Source organism: Pistacia vera, unplaced genomic scaffold (assembly GCF_008641045.1).
Source record: "Pistacia vera cultivar Batoury unplaced genomic scaffold, PisVer_v2 Contig1244, whole genome shotgun sequence".
Classification (NCBI taxonomy): Eukaryota; Viridiplantae; Streptophyta; class Magnoliopsida; order Sapindales; family Anacardiaceae; genus Pistacia; species Pistacia vera.
In genome coordinates, this window is record NW_022195298.1 from 1,152 (window position 1) to 23,253 (window position 22,102).

The following is a 22,102-nucleotide window of genomic DNA, read 5'->3' on the forward strand; positions in this document are numbered from 1 at the left end:
CCCTATCATTAATACAAAATCAGTGGACGTAGGATTTGCTTCCTTAGCATCCGAACCACTTTAAACGCTGTTCCCTATTGTTTTTACTCATTCTTTCACCTGCTTGTGTCTTCTGGGTCAGCTCAGCATTTCACACGTGTATTTGGTTGGTGCCAAAATCACGCATCAATAGTTTGGCGTTAGAAGGAGGGCCTAATTTAGTATTTTATCATTCATCAGGAGAATCTCTAACTTACTAGTCCTATAACAGCAAATGGCTCGTCGACTTGAACCTGAGCGAACCAATCAGAGTGTTGAGAAGATCCCCCGAGTACAGGAGGACACCTCTCCCGAGGTACCTTCGGTTTCGCAAAATGTCGCAGGGGATATTCCTTCAAGTTCACAACTTGACCCTGCCATTAGAAGCTACTTGGAGAGGTTCGACAATACTCTCCAAACGGTCAACCGAAGGTTGGACCATTTGGACTAGGGTGTGCCACCCGAATCAAATGAGGCAGTACAACCGCCAAACAAGCCTGCAGGTCACACGAAAGCTCGGCAGAGGGTGACAGCCCGTGCCGCGAGCATTGTAGCGCGTCGAAGGAAGGGTAAGCAAGTGGCGAAAAACGGGCCTAAGGGCTCCAAAAGGCCGGCAAATACCGATCACATCCCGAGTAGAGTATCCGTGGCACTAAGACTCGGTGAAAGGTCGTAGCCCGAGCCGTCCCACACCACATCGCATGCGTACCCCCATAAAAGTGTTGGGTGGGGCGATTCCCATCACCGCCATAGAAGCAATCCTGATCATAGTTGTGCGGGAGGTTCCCACACTCCGCGGGGGGGTTCATACCACCGCGGAGGTCGTGAAAATTCCCTGCACCATTCATCGCCATCACACAACTCAAGCCAGCATATGTCAAAAGCGACCGGAACTGCCGGCCGAGGCGAAGTGGAATCCGACCTCCGGACTTTTATCAATCGCATTCGCGAGGGTCGAACTCGCATGGGTGAAAGCAATCCCCAAATAGCTCCGCTGCCTCAGATTGAGGAGCTACAGCGGGCTCTAGATCAGTTGAAGGCTCAGCAAAACGAGCAAGAGCAGGTTGCAGCAGCGTCTCCCTTTTCTCCGGCAATATTAGCCGCCCCACTCCCACCAAGATTTATAATGCCCGATATGCGGGCATTCGATAGAAATTCTGATCCGCAGGATCACTTGTATGAATTCAACGACCTGATGGAGCTTCACCAGGTTTCAGAATTGGCAAAGTGCCGTTGTTTGGCAGTTACTCTAACCTCTCATGTCAAACGATGGTTCAGGTCACTCCCAGCGAGATCGATCAGCTCGTGGTCTCAAATGAGTGTGACATTCTTGAGGCATTTCCAAGCGAATCGAAAGTTCTCGATGCCTTTGAGCTACCTCAACAATATAAGGCAAGAGAGGGATGAATCCCTCTAATCGTACATCGATCGATTCCACAGAGAACTTAATAAGGTAGCTCACACTCCCGAAGAGTCTGTTCAGACTCTTATCATAGCGGGAGTTCGCCCATAAACTGACCTGTGGAAAGAGTTACAAGTTGAGGATGATGTTTCCCTCACCCGCTTTTATAACCTTGCGGAGAAGTACCTCCGTATTGAAAGTTCTGTGGCGGCGCTCCACCGCTATGACCCCGGCACTTCAGGAAGTGCGCCTAGTCGGGGGGAAAGTAGGAGAGTTGATCGCAGATGGGCTACTGACGATCAACGAAAAGGAAAGAAACCGCGCTATGAGCCCAAAAAGTCTTATGCTTCAATTCCTCGTCGCGATAGAAATCAGTATACGCCTTTGAATGCGTCTGTATCGGCTATTCTTGACAAGTCGGAAGAGGCCAACCTACTCGGAGAGCCTAAGCCCATGAAAAATCCCCCATCAGCCCAAAATAGTAAAAAATATTGTCGCTTTCATCGGGATAATGGGCATCACACCAATGAGTGTCGAGCTCTCAAACAGGCAATCGAAGACCTCATCAAGCAAGGGCATTTCAAGGAATATATTGATGACTCCACTCCCGCACAAGAGAAAAATCAAGGGGAACCAAGAAAAAAGTGTCGTGATCGCAAATATGTGTGAAGTGTCAATATGATTTTTGGGGGACCGCACCTCGCGGGGAACTCGCGAGGTGCCCATGAGAGATATGTTTGCGCAACCCATCACAACCTTATCAGTATGATGAGCACGACGCGGCGACTATAAAAGGTTCGCAGAGAAGAGGAAATTACCTTTTTCGAAAAGGATGCAGTTCGATTGCATCATCCCCACGATGAGGCTCTTGTGATCACGCCCTTAATAGGGTGCCATAACGTCCACAAAATGTTGGTGGACAACGGAAGTGCTGTGAACATCCTATTCCAAATAGCTTTCGAAAGAATGAACTTGGACGAGGCTGACCTGAAGCCCGCCTCGATCCCTCTATATGGTTTTACAGGGGACCACCTGATCCCCAAAAAGAACGATCTTGCTTCCAGTCACGCTGGGTGACTTTGACGAAGTGACCATGGTAATTGAATTCTTGGTAGTGGATTGCCCATCCGCTTTTAATGGTATCCTGGGGCGACCTCTGCTGAGAAACTTCAAGGCAGTCATTTCGATATACCATCTAAAGATAGAAGTTCCCCACCCCAACGGAGGTAGGGGAAGTTAGCGGATCTCAGCGCGCATCTCGCGACTATTACGTAAAAGTAGTGCAGATGGCGTGCAAAGGGAAAGGTATCTCGCACGGCATTCCTCGACAGGCGATGGCGATCAGCCGGATCGAGCCGCAGCCTAGCCCGGCCAAGGATAATATGGATCCTCGTATTCAGGAATACCCATCTAATGGGCAAATTGAGGATGTGTCAGAGGTATCGGTCGACCAAAGCGAGCCGAGCAGAGTGTTAAGGATTGGGAGCAATCTCAACCCCCAACTTGCCACCGAGCTGACCAGCTTCCTCAGAGAGAATATCGATGTGTGCGCATGGTCGCATGTAGACATAGTCGAGATCAACTTGGATATTATTTGCCATGCATTGAACATCGATAGTGAAGCTAAGCCGGTTCGCCAAAAGAGGAGAGCGATGGATCCGGAATGTTATGCCGCCTTGAAACTTGAGGTAGATAATCTCTTTCGAAATGGATCCATCCGAGAAGCGCTCTATCCGACCTGGGTTGCCAACCCGGTTCTAGTAAAGAAGCCTAACGGCAAATGACGGACCTACGTCGACTTTACCGACCTCAACAAGGCGTGCCCAAAAGATAGCTTCCCTCTACCCAGAATCGACCAACTCATGGATGCCACCTCTGGACACGAGCTGCTAAGTTTTATGGACGCGTACTCAGGATACAATCAAATTTTGATGTACGCACCAGACAAAGAGCATACATCCTTTGTTACAGATCGGGGGTTGTACTGCTACAGAGTTATGCCCTTCGACTTTAAGAACGCTGGTGCAACTTACCAGCGATTGGTTAACCGAATATTTTTCAAACAGATCGAAAAATCGATGGAGGTCTATGTAGATGACATGCTAGTCAAGTCGCATGTCGCTTCAGATCACATAGCGCATCTCGCTAAGATGTTCGACATCCTCCGACAATACATAATGAAGCTAAACCCCCTCAAGTGCTTATTTAGAGTATCCTCGAGAAAATTCCTAGGATACATGGTTAACCAACGGGGAATAGAGATCAACCCCAAGAAAATCCAAGCTCTCCTCGATATGAAGAGCCCGACCAACAAAAAGCAGGTCATGAGCCTCAATGGGCGAATAGCAGCACTAAGTCGTTTCATATTGAGGGCAACAGATCGCTGCTTACTGTTCTTCAATGTTTTAAGGGCCAATAAAAAGTTTGAGTGGACTCCCGAGTGCGAACAAACATTCTAGAGTATTAAAGAACACCTCGGGAAGCCACATCTTCTGTCCAAGCCTCTCCCGTAAGAGATCCTCTTGTATCTGTCCATCTCTCAGTTTGCGGTCAGTGCAGCCTTAATTCAGGAAGAGGATAGGGTCCAATGGCCAGTGTATTACGCGAGCAAGCGTCTGTTGAATGTCGAGATACGGTATTCGAAAATGAAACGGTTAGCTTACGCCTTGCTGATCGCTTCCAGAAAGTTACGATCTTACTTCCACGCCCATACGATTTGTGTAATGACTAATTACCAGCTCAGGCAGGTCCTCCAAAAGCCGGAGGCGTCGGGTAAATTACTTAAATGGGCCATAGAATTAAGTCAGTTTGATCTGAAGTACAGACCAGAATCAACTATTAAAGGGCAGGCTGTTGCCAACTTCATATCTGAATTCTCATATCATTCAACGGATGAGTCAGAGCAACAACCCAACGAAGTCATTCAGGAAACTGTTTAAAATCTATAGACCTAGAGCCTCTACGTTGATGGATCATCGAACAGAAAGAGGGTCGGGTAGGTCTTCTCCTTTTGAGTCCCAAAGGGGCTCGCATTCATGGCATTCTCCGATTCAGTTTTAAGGTAACCAATAATGAGGCCGAGTATGAAGCTCTACTCGCTGGACTGCGGTTGGCCAAAGAAATGGGCGCAACCGCGATCAGTATCCACAGCGACTCCATGCTGGTCGTTAACCAGATTATGGGGGAGTACCAAGCCAAGGAAGAAAATATGATCAGCTATCTAAAGAAGGCTAAGGCCACGCTCGAGCCGTTCAAGCACTTCACAATCACATAAATTCCTAGAGATAGCAACTCTATGGCAGATGCCTTGGCAAGGATAGCCTCGTCATTGGACTCAGATGCATCAGAAAGTATTCATGTTTGATTCATCGAGACCCCCGGTATCAGCCCGATCGAATAGGCCGTGAATGTAACAGAATCATATTCTTGGATGACTCCTATCATTCAGTATCTCAAGGAAGGGACCTTGCCTGATGACAAGGTCGAGGCAAGGACTCTGCGAACAAGATCTGCTCGTTACACCCTCATCGGAGACCAGCTGTACAGGCGAGGGTTTAGCGCCCCTCTCCTCCGATGTGTAACTAGCGAAGAGGCAGATTACATCATGAGGGAGATACATGAAGGGATCTGCGGTAATCACACTGCCGCACGATCTCTCGTCGACAAAGTTGTTTGTCAAGGATACTATTGGCCCCTAATCCAAGAAGACACCTACAACTTTGTCAAAAGGTGTGATAAGTGCCAACGGTTCGCGAACATACCGCGAGCTCCTTCCCACCAGCTGATAACCATGACTAGCCCCTGGCCATTCTCCTTGTGGGGAATCGATCTCATCGGTCCCATGCCAGTTGATAAAGGGGGAATAAAATATGTCGGGGTCACGGTGGATTACTTCACCAAGTGGGTCGAAGCAAAACCGTTAGCCGCGACCACGACCAAAAAGCTCAAGGATTTCGTCTTCAAGAACATTGTGTACCATTATGGGATTCCTCATACTCTTATCTCGGACAATGGCAAACAATTCGACAACGAGGAGTTCAAGCAGTTTTGCGACGAGCTGGGTATTCATAAAAAATTTACCTCAGTCGCAAGGCCATAAGCAAACGGTCAAGTTGAAGCTGTCAACAAAACCATCAAGCACACCCTGAAGGCAAAGCTTGGCGCAGCCAAGGGAAATTAGGCCGACGACCTCCTCGAAGTTCTGTGGACCTACAGGACAACTCCAAGAACCTCTACCTCAAAAACCCCTTTTTTGCTAGCATATGGCTGCGAAGCGATGATCCCTATGGACGTAGGAACCGGTTCACTTCAGAGGGACCTGTACAACGAAGCCGACAATGAAGCGCTTATGCGCGCAAGTTTGGACCTAGTTGAAGAATATCGCAGCAAGACTCAGCTAAAGGTAGTAGCCTATCAGCAACGAGCGAAGAGGTTCTTCGACTCTAAGGTTAGGAGAAGAGACTTCTGGGTCGGCGACCTTGTTTTGAAGGAAGTTCTTCTCGGTACCAGAGAACCAAGTGCAGAAGTCTTAGGACCAAACTAGGAAGGCCCTTACCGTATTGCCGAAGTGATAAGACCGGGGACTTATCATCTCAAAAGGCTAAATGGTTCAAAAGTACCCCGAGCTTGGAATGCTGAACATCTCCGACCATATTATCAGTAATTCTGAACTCAGTTTTTCCTTGTAAAGATTTTATTTTTCGCAATCTTTGTAAATGTAAATAACAAGTGTATTATCCTGTTCTTTTGCAATAACCCCCACATGTAATTCTGCTCGTATAGATGTATTATAACCATGTTCACATAGACTTGTTCTAATGTTATAAACGGTTAGAATACGATCTCGTAGGGTACAGATTAAGTGCTCTAGAGATTAAGATGCATTTCATTAATAAGTACAGCGAACAAGACATGATCCCAAAAACAAATTACAATTATCGATCCTGATTCTCAACTCTTGAAAGATCGACCTCGTCATCCCAAGGCTAGTCGCCATCTGCCTGGTCGGCTGTAGGTTCCTCGGGGGCGTGTCCTGAAGCATCATCCTGATCAAATCCTCAGGCAGCCTCTGCTACTTTCTCATCCTCGCGCCACGCCACACCATGGAAATGAGAGTTTCCCGCCAATCCTTCGGGAGGTCAGACATATCAATCTGCGAATTCCTCGGCCGCAAGGCATAGATGGACTCGATCGCCCATTCAGCAGCCTTTGCCTTGATCTTCTCTGCTTGGCTCTGCATCTCTTCAGTCAGCGAAGTAATTTTTCCCTGACTCACTTGGAGTTCGGCCTCAAGAGCCTTCCTTTTCTTCTCTGAGACCTCCTTTTCCTTCTCTGCTCGTAAAGCCCACTAAAAGGTCGTTTTGAGCTCCTGATCTTTCTCTCCAGCTTCCCAGGAAAGCTTGGCTATAGTTCTTTGGAGTTCCTTTATCTCCTCCCTGTGCTTCTCAAGCTCGGCCTTTTGAAAATCCACCGTGCGAAGAGCCACATCCCTTTCGTTCAGATACCAGACCACCGATTCAGTGGATAGCCTCTTTTCTGCTTTGGCAGCTTCCAGGTCCCGTTGGAGCTCCGTATTCTCTTCCTTCAGTGCGACCTCTCCCGCAGCAGCTCCTAGCCGAACCTTTTCCAGGGATAGTTGCATGGAGAGCAGAGCCTATGAACAAGAAGAATGTGAGTTTCCTACCAAGAACAAAAAGGTAGTCCTCGCTGAGGATAGTTCGTTTTACCTTGCCTATGTGCTGGATTGATATGGACATCAGGTCCACATGGACGGAACCCACGAACTCTTCAAATACTTTTGCGAGTTCGCACTCCAGTAAGGCGAAGACCGCCGACTGCAAATGATTTGGCAGTTGTCCCATCAAGTCCAACACTAGAGTATCCTCGCCAATACCCCCAGCAGGAGTGTCACCCACCGGCTCCTTACCCGACCTCTTTCCAGTGCCTCCGACCTTGCTTTGCCCTGCTCGAGATGCTCCCAAAGCAATGGGAATGCCTGGCTGCGACCTCCCAGGCTGAACGCCCAGATCCTCTGGTTCGGACTCTAACTCTTCGACCCGAATTTGCCGCCTCTTTCTGGGTCGCTGAGCCATTGTCTTTTACTTCGAACGAGTAGCTGAAGGCTAGGAAACGCTCGTAGGTTGGATCGGGGTGCCCGCCGTAGGTTGGGGAGCCTTAGGAGGATGCACATACCCTGATGTTGCCCTTTCGGTCGGGGGGCCACTAGGAGCAGCTTCGGTCGCCCTAGTGGTCCTTGACCGAGGGAAAGAAAACTGTCTTCGTCGTGGCGACCCTGGCATCTTCGGAGGCATGGTTGCTGCATATGAACGTCGTTAGTAAAAAAAAAAAAAAAAAAAAAAATAGTTCACTGCGTAATAAAAAAGGATCCAGTTAACGCAACTTACTCGATGGAGGCTCTAAGGTCGCGTCTACGTTGAAGAAGCCGTATCTCCGCAGATTCGCGGTTGTCACAAGAAGCTTTGTGTTGCGACTCGCTTCAGGCAAGAAACTGAAGGCTACGATTTTGTTCGGATTCACGAGTAGCTCCAAACTGGTCGTTTTGTTAAATGCCAAAAAAAAAAAATAATAATAAACAGTTCGTTATTAAGAAAAACAAAGTCAATGAGCTCGTTAAGGGAAAAGAACCTACTCTGGTCCTGGAAGCGGCAGAGGTCGTCGTAACAAAAAAAGAAAAACTTCGTCTCATAAGCCCTTGCGTTGCTAGGGTAACTGTGTATCCCCGCAGCGATAGTAGGTCGCCTGGACAAGTAGTAGGAGTCTTTGTCCTTGTTCTTTTTTAGGATGTACGAGCAACCAAGTTCTATTGTGGTTAGCTCGCCCAACCCGTTCTCGCGACACGTGATGTACATGGCAACCGCAATCATGTACGCATTCAACGTGAGTTGCATCGGTGCGATCCCGAAATGATCCAGGACCGACCTGACAAAAGGGTGGAAAGGGATCAACCCCCACCCTTGAAGATTTCCTCGGAGATTGCGGCCAACCCACGTGGCAGATGCTGAGCTATGCGCGTCCTATCACGGAAAACATCCTTACGGATACCGTATTGGTCTATCACCCTATCGAGCTCATCCTCAGTAAGTACTGAGAAGATCTCTTGGGTGGGACTCACAAGAACATCCTGCATGGATGAACTGGTCCCTTCCTCGGATCTGGTCGTTAAGGGTCCATCCTACTGCAGTCTGCAAAAGCGACAAGCAGGGAATCTTTTTAGCCCTCGTACACCATTTTGTACGGTGACGTGGAGGAAAGCAAACACTTCCCCTCCTAAATACCAAAAAAACCCTAACAGAATGATTCAAGCTGCCATTCATGGCTCGAACCTAACAAGAACATTTCGTCTCTGATCAACTACCGGAAAACCAATCATTTATCAACTGCTGGGAGTGAGAAATAAAAACAGAAAATGATTCTTACCTCTCAGAATATGAAGATGGATCCTTCTACTTCGAATATCAGGTACGCGCTGGCTTGGAAGGCAAAGAATTCAAGTTTACAAAAGTCTCTTGCTCTCTCTGAAAAGATGAGTATGGTGACATTGCCTGAAACGAACCTGGGTTTTATAGCAAAAGAACTGGCGCTTGGTTTTCCTGAAATCAAACAACGTTTGGGCGGCAAAATTTACCTCTCCGTTGATCGCGACCACGTGTCACAGATCCAAGGGAAAGGGTGACCGTCACACTCCAACAAAACCAAATCGTCGTCCTTCTCCATTGAAAAATCCAAACGACAGCACGATTCTCCTGCCGCATTAAATACGCCCCAATCTGTATTTAATGCTGTGATGGAGTATATCGTTTCAGCATATCACGTATTTAATGCGTATGGCTGGCATTAATTGTGCACAGGACACGTCTGTCAGAGCAGAAGGCGTTTCGTTAAATGTATCCGTTACGAAAATGCAACAGGTAATGTCTGAAGAGATCGTTACATAGAACACTCTTCATCTGGTCAGTCACAAAGCAATGTGACTCCTCTATTCTACCCCATTGGTTGCGAAACGACGTGACTCTCGACGAGTATTCAGTTCCGAAGCAACCCAATCCCTTGTCCAGAAGAGAATTCCAAGTATAATGAGGTTGTGAACTTCGGAAAATTGAAATCAAAGCACTGGTATGGTTTGAGATCAAATCGTTCATCTTTAAGCAAAGACTATCAGGTCGCACGCGCACAAGCGCAGTCTCGACCTCTTTTCATACAGGTCGGAATCACCAAAGTTTCCTCAAAGGCATCTTGTCGCGACATGAATTATAGTTTCCAAGGTCTAATCCTCACACCTTAAAAACTAGGGGACTTCTGTTATGCCTGAACAAGTTGGGCTGATGCGAGGCCTAGTCAGCGTAAAAAGTCAGAGCTTAGGTATGTTCGCAGCCAGTCAGAGGCAGCCACGTCACACAATGACAGGGGCGGCATGCTCCTGTCAGGGCAGTGGGTGCGTGTCAGACCAGCCAAGAGCTAAAGTGATTCCACGTGTCTAATCACTACACCAAATCGCGTAAATCGCTCTAGAAGGTGCGCAATGGGACATAAAGAAGGATTTGCACGGATAATCCCACCAACTCGCAGATTTAGTGATGATAACATTAATCCGTCCCACTATAAATTGAGAGCTCCTCTCTCATGTAAGGGATTAGCTAATCTCTCCAAAGATAAAATAGCATTCTATCTCTTGTATAATCATTTGTAAGTCAGGTCGCGTTCATTAATACAAAATCAGTGGACGTAGGATTTGCTTTCTTAGCATCTGAACCACTTTAAATGCCGTTCCCTATTGTTTTTACTCATTCTTTCACCTGCGTGTGTCTTCTGGGCCAGCTCAGCATTTCACACGTGTATTTGGTTGGTGCCAAAATCACGCATCAATAGGGTTTTTTCATAAAATTTTAAATTTTACCTCGTAATACTCCCCTATTCAACTATCCAATATTATTCCCAAAATCCTATCCAAAATAATAAACCAAAAGCACCCAAAACTGCTTGAAGAATCTGATCTGGCTTTGGCCAAAGGCCTCTCAAAACACTCGAAGTTTTATTGTATACGCCTTGAAGTGTTAAATGTCCTGACTGTTTAACTTCGTTGACTCTTCTTTGTTGTCAAATGCCTCTCTTACATCTTTCAAACATGTTAAAGAGGTTATTATTAATTGTTATCTAAGTTGCTTCTCAAGCTACAATGTCAGTTTTNAAACTGCTTGAAGAATCTGATCTGGCTCTGGCCAAAGGCCTCTCAAAACACTCGAAGTTTTATTCTATACGCCTTGAAGTGTTAAATGTCCCGAATGTTTAACTTCGTTGACTCTTCTTTGTTGTCAAATGCCTCTCTTACATCTTTCAAACATGTTAAAGAGGTTATTATTAATTGTTATCTAAGTTGCTTCTCAAGCTACAATGTCAGTTTTAAATACAATTGAAGAGCAAGCCGTGTTCTGATGGATAGAATTTGATCTGTAAAAAGTACTCTTTTGTCATACTTAACAGATGCACCCTTACGGAGGTACATCTTTTGTGGCTTAATAGTTTTGAAGTTGCCAGCATTTAGATCTATTTTACAACTCTTATCGTTTGGACGGTATTTTCCTGACTTTTCCCAACATGTTTTTTTTTTTCACATTCTATGATCTGAATTTGTCAGAAATCAGAAAGGAGCAGTCCATCAATATTAAGCTGAAGCATGACAAGAAATGTCAAAGAAAAGAGCTTGAGCAGCGAACCAAAGAACTGGCAGAATGTAGGACCCAGATTAATGACTTGGAAAGAAAAAGTTTAATGGATCAGATCGAAGAGGTTGCAAATGAATCATGATTTATAACAGCTTTACTCTGATTTTGAACTTAAATTTTCTCTCTAAAACTTCATATAATCAAGTTGTTTTTGTTAAGCTCACTTCACAATTGGGATCATACATGATGCAGCAAAAACTGAAGTTGCCAAGTCAAAATCCTCCAGGAGATATTGATTTAAATACTGAGAACACTGAACTGAGAAACCAGTTAAGAGGAAAACAAAGATGCGCTGCAATATTTGGAAAAGCCTGAATCATACACTTAACACTTAAAGAGTCCATCAGTAACCAAGAGCTGCAAGATGCTCACAAAGAATCAATAAGTGTATTTACCTCCTTATTTCTTCACATGGTTTAACATTGAAATTAGAAAATCTTTTTTCTACATGTTACCTTTTGCTTATCTATAATAGCTCTCCAAATTAAGCACATAAATAAAAGATGCTTAAGAGGAATGATTTCTTAACTTTGGCCACGCAGGGTTTGCGAGATATACTGAATTGTCGCTCAACATTTACAATCAAGAGAATGGGAGAGATTGATCTGAAAGCTTTTCAACACGCGTGCTCACTGAAGTTCTCTGATGGAGAACGGGAGGAGATGTCTGTTAAACTTTGTTCGTCATGGCAAGAATCTTTGAAGAATCCTCACTGGCATCCTTTCAAGTGAGTCATTATCGAAGGCAAATTGCAAGTATGTATATTGTTGATGCTCGATTTTGACACCAACTAATCGCACGTGGGAAATGCTGAGCGGACTCAGAGATCTCACGTGTATATGGGCGTATTGGGTTGAGTAAGAGATGAAAAACAATGTTTAAAGTGGTTCGAATGCTTAAATAAGCGAATCCTACGTCAACTGATATTGTATTAATATATAAGATCAAGTCGCGTTCAGCGAGCTGATTTATAGCTTGGAGAATACAAGTGAATACAAAAGAGAGAGAGAGAGAGAGAGAGAGAGAGAGAGAGAGAGAGAGAGAGAGAGAGAATGTGCTATTCCAGGGTGAAATTAGCTAATCCCACAAACGGGAGAGGAGCCCTCTATTTATAGTGGGATGAATTGAGGTAATGATTACTAAATCTGTGAGTGGGGCAGATGCTATGCAACTCCTTCTCAGAGTCCCATTGCTCACCTACTCTAGTGATTTCCTCGACTTGTGCAGGGATTGGACATGTGGACTGTTTCCAGCCTTTCGCCAATCTGGCGCATACCCACTACACTGGTAGGAGCATACCGCTCACGTCAGCATGCGACATGGCTTCGTCTGAATAAGTGTAGAACCTGCCTAAGCTCTGACCGCCCATATTGACAAGGCTCGGTGTCAGCCATACTTTTCCAAGCATAACAGAAGTCCCCTAGTTTTTAAGGTTTGAGGATCGAACCTTGAGAACTACACAATTATGCCTTGATTTGATGTGCATCGAATGGACACTGGTTGATCCGACCTGGGTGCAAAAAGGTCGCGAAAACATTTCCATGTAGGCGACCTGAAATGATCTTTTTTAAGGCTCGCGACCTGTTGTAGACATTCAGTGCCATAACGATGATTCTGGTCTCGACCGAGGTTCAAGACCTGATTACACTTAGCATATTTTTTATTGAAAACAAAGTCACGTCGCTTCGCAACTGACACGCGACGAAGAGTGTTTTACGTAACGACCTCTTCAGATATTATCTGTTACACTTTGGCAGCGGATACATTAATAAAACACATTTTGCTCTGACAGACGTGTTCTATGCGTAATAAGTGCCAGCCATGCACATTAAATGCGAGCCATGCTGAAACGACATTCCTTATCAGAACATTAAATGCGGATATGAGTGCATACATACGCATTTAATATAGAGGAGGGAAATCAGCTGTCGCTTGAGTGTTTCAACGGAAAGAAACGACGATTTGGTTTCCCAAAGCGTGACGATCACTCTTCCTCGCTGATCAGCAACATGTGGTCGCGATCAACGGTGAGATGTGATTTCCGCTCAAACTTCGATTGACTTCGGGAAAGCCAAACGCCATTTCCTTCACTATAAAACCCTAGGCTCACCTCAGGTAATGTCACAATATTCACTTCTTTAGAGAGAGCAAGAAACTTTCGTGAGCCTTGATTTTCCATCTTTCAGACTGGTGCGCGCGCTTGACACTCAGAGCAGGACGATCAATCTTCATACCCAAGAGGTAAGGATGGTTCCTCTGTCACTTTGTCTTTTCTGTTTTTGATAATTGCCATGCGATGACAGTAAGTGTTTGCCGGTAGCCGATCGGAGAATAAACTTTCTCTTAGGGTTTGAGCCATTGGGGGTGGCTCCTAAAGATTCTTTTAGGGTTTTTCTAGGGTTTAAGGGAGAAAGCATTTACTTTTTCCTCCACGTCATTGTACGAAATAGTGTACGACGACTGAGTGATTCCTGCATGTTGTTTTTTTCAGACCGCGAAAGAATGGACCGTTCAGCGACCAGGACAGATGAGGGAACCAGCTCGCCGATGCAGGACGCTCTAGTAGGTCCCTCTCAGGAGATTTTATCGATAGTTACTGCCGAGGAGATTCAGAAGGTGGTGGACCAATACGCACTTAGCGTAGAGGTATACCAACATAGGACGTACACAGCTCGAAATCCGCCAGAAGGGATGGCTATGATCTCCGAGAACATTTTTAAGAGTGGAGCGCTGATACCTTTCCACCTTTTCATTAGGTCGGTCCTCAATCACTTTGGGGTCGCATCGTTACAGCTTACGTCGAATGCGTATATGATAGTTGTGTCTCTGTATATCGCATGCGGCGAGAACGGTTTGCGCGGGCTAACTGCGCTAGAGCTCGGTTGCTCGTATTATCTGAAGAAGAGTAAGGACAAGGATTCCTTCTACCTCTCGAAGCGATCTACGATCGAAGCGGGAATACACAATTACCCCAGTAATGTCAGGGCGTACGAGACAAAGCTCTTCTTCTTTCAATATGATGGCATTTGCCAATTTAGGGAGCCGAGTAGGTTTTACTTTCTGTGACTTGGCAAATCTTACTTCCTTTAATTTTTGCTAACGAGCTCTTTGTTTCTTCACAGTTAACAAGACGACCAGGTAATCGGCTCTCAAGGATCCTGACAGAATCATTGTATTCGGCCTTTTCCCCGAAGAAAGTCGCGACGCGAGACTGCTCATGACAACCTTGAACTTGCAGAGATATGGTTTCTTCAATCCCGAAACGACCTTAGAGACCATACCGAGTAAGCACCATAACCTTAACTTGTTTTGTTATTTGCGTGCAGCGAACGGTTTAGCTAACGATGTTCGCATGCAACGACCATGCCTCCTAAAGTGCCCAGGTCGCTACGACCAAGGCAGTTCAACTTCCCCCGAGGTCGAGTCATCGGACCAGCCAGGGTAACTTCCAGCAGTCCCCTCGTCGGAGGGACTCCGACGGGTGCATCAGTTTGACCTATAGGTGCTTCTCAACCTACGGCTGCTCACGCCAAACAGAAGGCAATGGCCTAGAAGTCTAAGAAGAGAAAGCAGCTTTAGGCCGGGGAGTTTGAATCCGAGCCGGAGGGTCTAGACATTCAGCTCGAGAGGTTGCAGCCTTACCAGGCATTCCGCTCGGGAGGACCTCCTAGGGGCGCGATTGGTGTTACCATCACTCCGGAGGGTCCGCGAACGAGGCAAAGGGAGGCTACCGATCCTGGGAGGAGACCGGGCAAGGAACCAGCAAGCAAGACGCTACCTGCTGCGGGTACGGTCACAACCATGCTGGACTCTATGGGGTAACTTTTGGATCATTTGCAGCCGGTGGTTTTCAACATTCTAGAGTGCCAGCTCGCGGAAGTGTTCGAGCAGTTCGTGGCTGCTAACCACATGGATCTGATGTCCACATCCTTTCAGCACCTGAGCCAGGTAAAACGAACTGTCCTTAGCGGGGGCTTTTTTGCATTTCCTTGCTTTTTTTTTTTTTCAATAGAAAGGAAATTAACTCTTTACTCTCTTTGTTATATAGGCCTTGCTTGCCCTACACTTGTCCCTGCAGAAGGTTCAGCTGGGGGCTGCAGAAGGTTCAGCTGGGGGCTGCTGAGGGGCTGGTCGAGCTGAGAGAAAAGAATGTGCGGCTTAAACGGGACTTAGAAGCCGTACAAGCAGAGAAGGACCTATCCACCGTTCAGGCAAATCAGTACCTATCTGAGAGGAACGCTGCATTTCGCTTGGTGGATTTTCAAAAGGCCGAGCTAGAGAAGTGAGGAGAGGAAGTAAAGGAACTCCAAAGGACAGTGGCCAAACTCACTAAGGAGGCTAGCGAGAAAGAGCTGGAGCTACGAACGACCTCCGAGCGAGCCTTGCGAGCAGAACAGGAAAGGGCGCAGCTGTGGGAGATCACCGAGAAGCAGAGGTGGGCGCTTGAGGTCGAACTCCAATTCGCCTAGTGACAGGCTATTCGCAAGTGTACGAAATCGCGCAAGTAATAAAACTCGAGTAAACGAGTGTCGAATCCCAAGCTAACTACCTACCAAGTACCAAACTAGTCTATTTTATTGCTATTTGATGAAACAGAATTTTAAGAATGAATTTAATGAAAAAGAAAACAAACTAAAAACTAAACAAAAGCAGAATTTTATTAATACTTTGGTAAACAAATCAATATGACTAAACCTAGGGCACAGATTTCACACCAATTTAATCATATGCATTGACAATTATTGCTAACCTAATTAAGCTTATTCTAAAGGCCAAACTCCCTGATATTCCACTAACTTTCTCTTGAACAAGTAGTGAATTAACCCTTAAGCAACAACCCAAAATATCTCTAAGTTGGATTTAGGAGCTAAGAGATCATTAAGTTCTATGGAATTTACCAGAGCCTCATAGATCGCGGTAACCTATCTCTAGCGTTCGCTCAATCTATGGTTTTATTACTTTAGACAAATCATGTCTCATCTCTTGATCTCAACCCAACCCATGATATCATTCGACTTTTGGATCCTTAAGAATTGAAAGCATTACACACAATAATAAAACTTAGAATTAATGCTCAATAAGAATTAACAACAATAAAGTCAACACATATTCATAAATTGGGCTACATCTTTAGCCCTAGAAAGGGATTTAGTTCATAATTGCAGTAATAAAAACAACCATTGTATTCAATAACATGATTTCAAGAAAGAAAAATAGAAAAACTTCTCTAATTGGTGAACGAGAACTGCAAGAATTCCGATCTCCAAAATAGTAGTCGTCCTTTCTCCTTCTCCAATCTCCACAAAAACTACTTAAAGACCCTTATTTATAGTGCTAGGGTTTTGAGGTTACTTAGGAAAGAATTAAATGTCTTAACCCATTGAGATTCAGACTAGGAGAATGCAATAACCCAAACAGGCCCGTGACCCATCGCTGCGGCGATAAGCAATCGTCGTTGTGGCGATCGTTCTTTCTATCCCACGAGTCCTTGATCTTCATAATTTGGTAAATTCATCAACATAAACTTTGTATCTCTCTGAATAAGCTTTCCAACGCCACAAGAATCGTCGAATGTTGATTTCTATAGCTCAAGTTATGATCGAAACATCGAAGCATGCTCATCTTGAAGGATTTCCAGATTTTACGTTGTATCTTCGACGCATCACAACTTTCTCGCTTCAACTCCAATTCTTGCACCGTTTGTTCATACTTGTCACAAATTCCATCGACATCATTATTTTTCCTTCAAATATCGGTTTGAACCTGAAAATACTCAAAATACACCTATGATCCCGTAAAAGGTATTTATGAAATAATTAAGTCAAATTCCACAAATTAAACACATTTTTCCACAAATAATCCAATTAAATCACTAATAAAATATATACTTTCAAGCTCTTATCACCCAGGGTCGTGTTGCTTCGCTGACCGAAGAAATGCAGTGACAAGAATTGGAGATTGAGAGTAGGGCTACTGACTGGACGATCCAGTCCATCTATGCCCTTCGACCGAGGAACCAAACCATCAATCTGCCCGATCTCCCCGATGAGTACCAAGGTATCCTTACTTCTATGGTGCGGGCCGAGGACGAGGAGGCAGCTTGGGGACTTGACCCGGAAGAGGAGCATCCGGAGTATGTCCCAGAAGAGCCCACGCCCGATCAGGTGACCGGCGATCATCTTGAAGATGCTGAGGTCGCACCTCTAGGACCTGGAGACGAGGATCAGTGATTGTTCCTGCTTTTGTACCACCTTTCCTATGCTTGCTTACATGTACTTATCATATTATCATTAATAAATAAAGACATCGCTGTTAGAAAACGGTCCATATACGCAGCGAAAAACAAAAACATAATAACGAGGATCGTTCCCATTAAGCCAAGATCAAAGGTACAATTTTACAGTTTATGTTAAAATAGAAATCTACAGAAATTAATCATGAGTTTAGAAATACATACGCACTCCAAATTTGTCAATGAACGTTTTGCTACCGACCCAAGTGTAGGATCGAACCCACGTAGTCCATATGAAGACAATCACAAAAAACTAAGGAGGGATTTGCTAGATCCTCCTTAGCTTTAAGATCAAGAAGAAAAATCAATGAAATTGACTTTAGGCAAAAATTGAATCTGCCGTGGGAGAGAGAGTTTGGGGCTGTGTGTTTTTCCTTTACAAAAGAAAATGAACTAATAAAATCTCTTCACTTTTTACAAATAATCTTTTCTTTTATAGTAAAACTTTAATGCCCTATTCCCATATGGAATAGCCTTGGGCTCCAACCCAAACACCCCATGTTACCAAACACTTACAATTAGATATTTTATTTTAATTCATCATTATCTTCAATTAAAATCAATTAATATATATATATTAACATTTAACAATAATGATGATTAAATTAAATATATGCGAACACATATTTAAACGTAATTTCACTTATTTGATTTTTCTAATAAATTAAATAAAGGCTACGACCTCAGCAAATTTAATTGCACTGTGAAATTACCAAAATACCCTTTCACCTTAAAAAGACGAAAACGCCCTTCCTTCTTCTTAGATCTTAAATTATATTCTATGTGTGCGACCCATAGGCTCCTCATCATACCGACAGTGTATAGTATCACGATTAACACCAATTAATCGTCTCACTAATACACAGACCAAGATTGGCCCCTAGCAAGGCATCATGGCCACCCGGTAGATTTGGATTCAGCAAAGTAGCTACTTGTCAATGATATGGTTATCATACAATTCGATCCTTTCATCATTCGTTATCTCGATGAGACGAAGGCATAGAAATAGTGTCAACCTTCGATTACTCTTAATATTATGTATTCAGTTTCTGGACCAATGACCTGTATTATAATCCAGATAGAGCAATAACTTAATCCCACTGTAGCCATAGTTTTAGTGTCATTGCCATTTACTGAATTGCGCTGTGAGATAAATTCTCCCGTACTCTGTCAATCCACCATAGTCTTGATACACTCCTTGATGCAGCCAATCACCATCGTATTGAAAGCTCTGAAAAGAACTGCGTTAGGCTAGTGTCAAACTACACCAATTGGTGCATAAGGCGCTCCGGTGATCTCAAGTCTAAGGATCACATGTACCACCATTCGTTAGAGGATTTGTTCCATAGACACTAGGGTTACCATCCATATGGAATCCTCTGGTGGGTCAGTCCAGTGAACTTGCTGCGGTAAAATCGCCTACAGCAAGCACCCATGTGTTCCACCAGGTTGTCACCAAACAACCTTGACAAGTGAGATCAGTCACTGTCTTTCGACAGGGTCGTTTAACACTATGATAGCCTTACCGTATTATCTGTGCCCTTACTTCAGAATAATATTGGGGCTACGGACGTTTCTAGAATGACCACCATATGTGCTAATAGGGTTCTCACTATCAAGATTTGAAACATTTGATACCCTTGTCACGGTTCTACTATTCTAAGGACATATATCAATACATATTGCAATAATAATAATTTACGCGATATAGTATAAAATGTCTTTTATTGATTAATGAACATTATTACAAAGAGTCAATTCCACAATAATTGATTAGCTCTAGGGCACCTACTCCAACAATCGTTTTCTTAATTTTTTGTGAGTACTTATAATTTTTCGTACCCCACAAACGTTACACATGAGGTCGCTTTCTAACTGTTTACAATAGTATTTATGCGGACAGAACTATATACATATGGGAAAAGATATTACAAAGGAACTTTTATTTATAAGTCCTGAGAAAAGTTAAGTCTTTACAAGAGAATTGAAAAAAAATGAGTTCGGAATTACTGATAATACGGGTAGAGATGTTCAACATTCCAAGCTCGCAGTACTTCAAAACCATTCAGCCTTTTAAGGTGATAAGTCCTCGGTCTTATCACTTTGGCAATGTAGTACGGGCCTTCCCAATTCAGCCACAATACTCCCGCACTAGGTTCTCTTGTACCGAGAAGGACTTCCTTTAGAACGAGGTCGCCGACTTGGAAGTCTCTTCTTCTAACCTTGGAGTCAAATAACCTTTTCGCGCGCTGCTGATAAGCTGCTATTCTTAGCTGACCCTTGCTGCGATGTTCTTCAACTAAATCCAAACTTGCGCGCATAAGCGCCTCATTGTCTGTTTCATTGAACAGGTCTCTCCAAAGTGAATCGGTTCCTACCTCCACAGGGATCATCGCCTCGCAACCATATGCTGGCAAGAAGGGTGTTTCTGAGGTAGAGGTTCTCGGAGTTGTCTTGTATACCCATAAGACTTCAGGGAGGTCGTCAGCCCAATTTCCCTTGGCAGCACCAAGCTTGGCTTTCAGAGTGTGCTTGATGGTCTTGTTGACAGCTTCAACCTGACCATTCGCTTGTGGTCTCGTGACTGAGGCAAACTTTTTGTGGATACCCAACTCATTGCAGAACTGCTTGAATTCCTCGTTATCGAACTGCTTTCCATTATCAGAGATGAGGGTATGAGGAATCCCATAGCAGTACACAATGTTCTTAAAGATGAAATCCTTGAGCTTTTTGGTGGTGATCACGGCTAAAGGTTCCGCTTTGACCCACTTGGTGAAATAGTCCACCGCGACTGCCACATACTTGACTCCCCTTTTACCAACTGGCATGGGTCCAATTAGATCGATTCCCCACATGGAGAATGGCCAGGGGCTGGTCATGATTATCAACTGGTGGGAATGAGCTTGCAGTATGTTCGCGAACCGTCGGCACTTGTCACACTTTTTAACAAAGTTATAGGTGTCCTCTTAGAGTAAAGGCCAGTAATATCCTTGACGAACAACTTTGTTGGTAAGGGATCGTGTGGTCATGTGATTACCACAGATCCCTTCATGTATCTCCCTCATGATATAGTCTGTCTCTTCATTGGTTACATATCGGAGGAGAGGGGCACTAAACCCTCGCTTGTACAACTGATCTCCTATAAGTGTGTAACAAGTAGCTCTGGTTCGTAGGGTTCTTGCCTCGATCTTGTCGTTGGGCAAAGTCCCGTCTCGGAGATACTGGATGATTAGGGTCATCTAGGAAACTGGCTCGATCACATTCACGGCCTATTCGGGCGAGTTGATACTGGATGCCTCTACGAACCGAACAGGAATACTCTCTAGCACATCTGAGTCTAGCGACGAGGCTATCTTTGCCAAGGCATTTGTGAGAATTACTGTCTCTGGGAATCTCGTGATCGTGAAGTGCATAAATGGTTCGAGTGCGGCCTTAGCTTTCTTCATATAGCCGATCATGTTTTCTTCCTTGGCTTTATACTCCCCCAAAATCTGGTTGACAACCAGCATGGAGTCGCTGTGGATATTGATCGCGGTTGACCCCATTTCTCTTGTCAACTGCAGTCTAGCTAGCAGAGCTTCATACTCAGCTTCGTTGTTGGTCGCTTTGAACCCAAACCAAAGAATGCCGTGAATACGAGTCCCCTTGGGACTAAGGAGAAGGAGACCTACTCCAACCCTTTTCCTGTTCAACTATCCATCGACATAGAGGCTCCAAGTCGATAGATTTTGGACAGTTTCCTAGGTGACTTCGTTGGCTTGTTGCTCGGATTCCTTAAACGGATGATATGAGAATTCAGAGATGAAATCAGTAACAGCCTGCCCTTTGATCGCTGCCTTCGATCTATACTGCAGATCGAACTGACTTAGCTCCATGGCCCACTTGAGCAACTTACCCGAAGCTTCTGGCTTCTGAATGACTTGCCTGAGCGGGTAGTTAGTCAATACATGGATTGTGTGGGCGTGGAAGTAAGGTTGTAACTTTCTAGAAGCGATCAGTAAGGCATAAGCCAATCTCTCCATTTCTGGATACCGCATCTCGGCGTCCAGCAGATGCTTGCTCGCGTAATATACCGGCCATTGGACGCTGTCCTCCTCTCGGATTAGAGCTGGACTGATCGCATACTGAGACACGGACAGATACAAAAGGAGAGTTTCTTGTGAGAGCGGCTTAGACAGAAGAGGTGGCTTTCCGACGAGCTCTTTAATGCTCTGGAATGCCTTTTCGCACTCAGGAGTCCATTCAAATTTCTTGTTGGCCCTGAGTATATTGAAGAATGGCAAGTAGTGATCTGTTGCATTCGATATGAAGCGATTGAGAGCCGTTATTTGCCCATTGAGACTCTGAACCTGCTTTCGGTTGGTCGTGCTTTTCATATCGATGAGAGCTTAGATTTTTTCGGGGTTGATCTCTATTCCCCTTTGATTAACCATGTACCCTAGGAATTTTCCTGAGGATACTCCGAATGAGCATTTGAGAGGATTGAGCTTCATTCTGTATCTCCGAAGTATGTCGAACATCTCAGCGAGATGTGCTATGTGATCAGAAGCAACATGCGATTTGACCAGCATGTCATCAACATAGACTTCTATCGATTTCTCGATCTGTTCAGAAAACATCCGGTTAACCAGTCACTAGTAAGTTGCTCTA

General features: G+C 44.7%; 1 long non-coding RNA gene across 1 annotated transcript; it reads left to right on the forward strand.

The window, feature by feature from the left end:
- The first annotated feature begins 10,720 nt into the window (after positions 1 to 10,720).
- LOC116118773 lies at positions 10,721 to 11,908 on the forward strand. The gene is made up of 3 exons (XR_004126211.1): positions 10,721 to 11,224; positions 11,353 to 11,547; positions 11,703 to 11,908. It is a non-coding gene; the product is annotated as an uncharacterized LOC116118773 (long non-coding RNA).
- Positions 11,909 to 22,102: the final 10,194 nt, after the last annotated feature.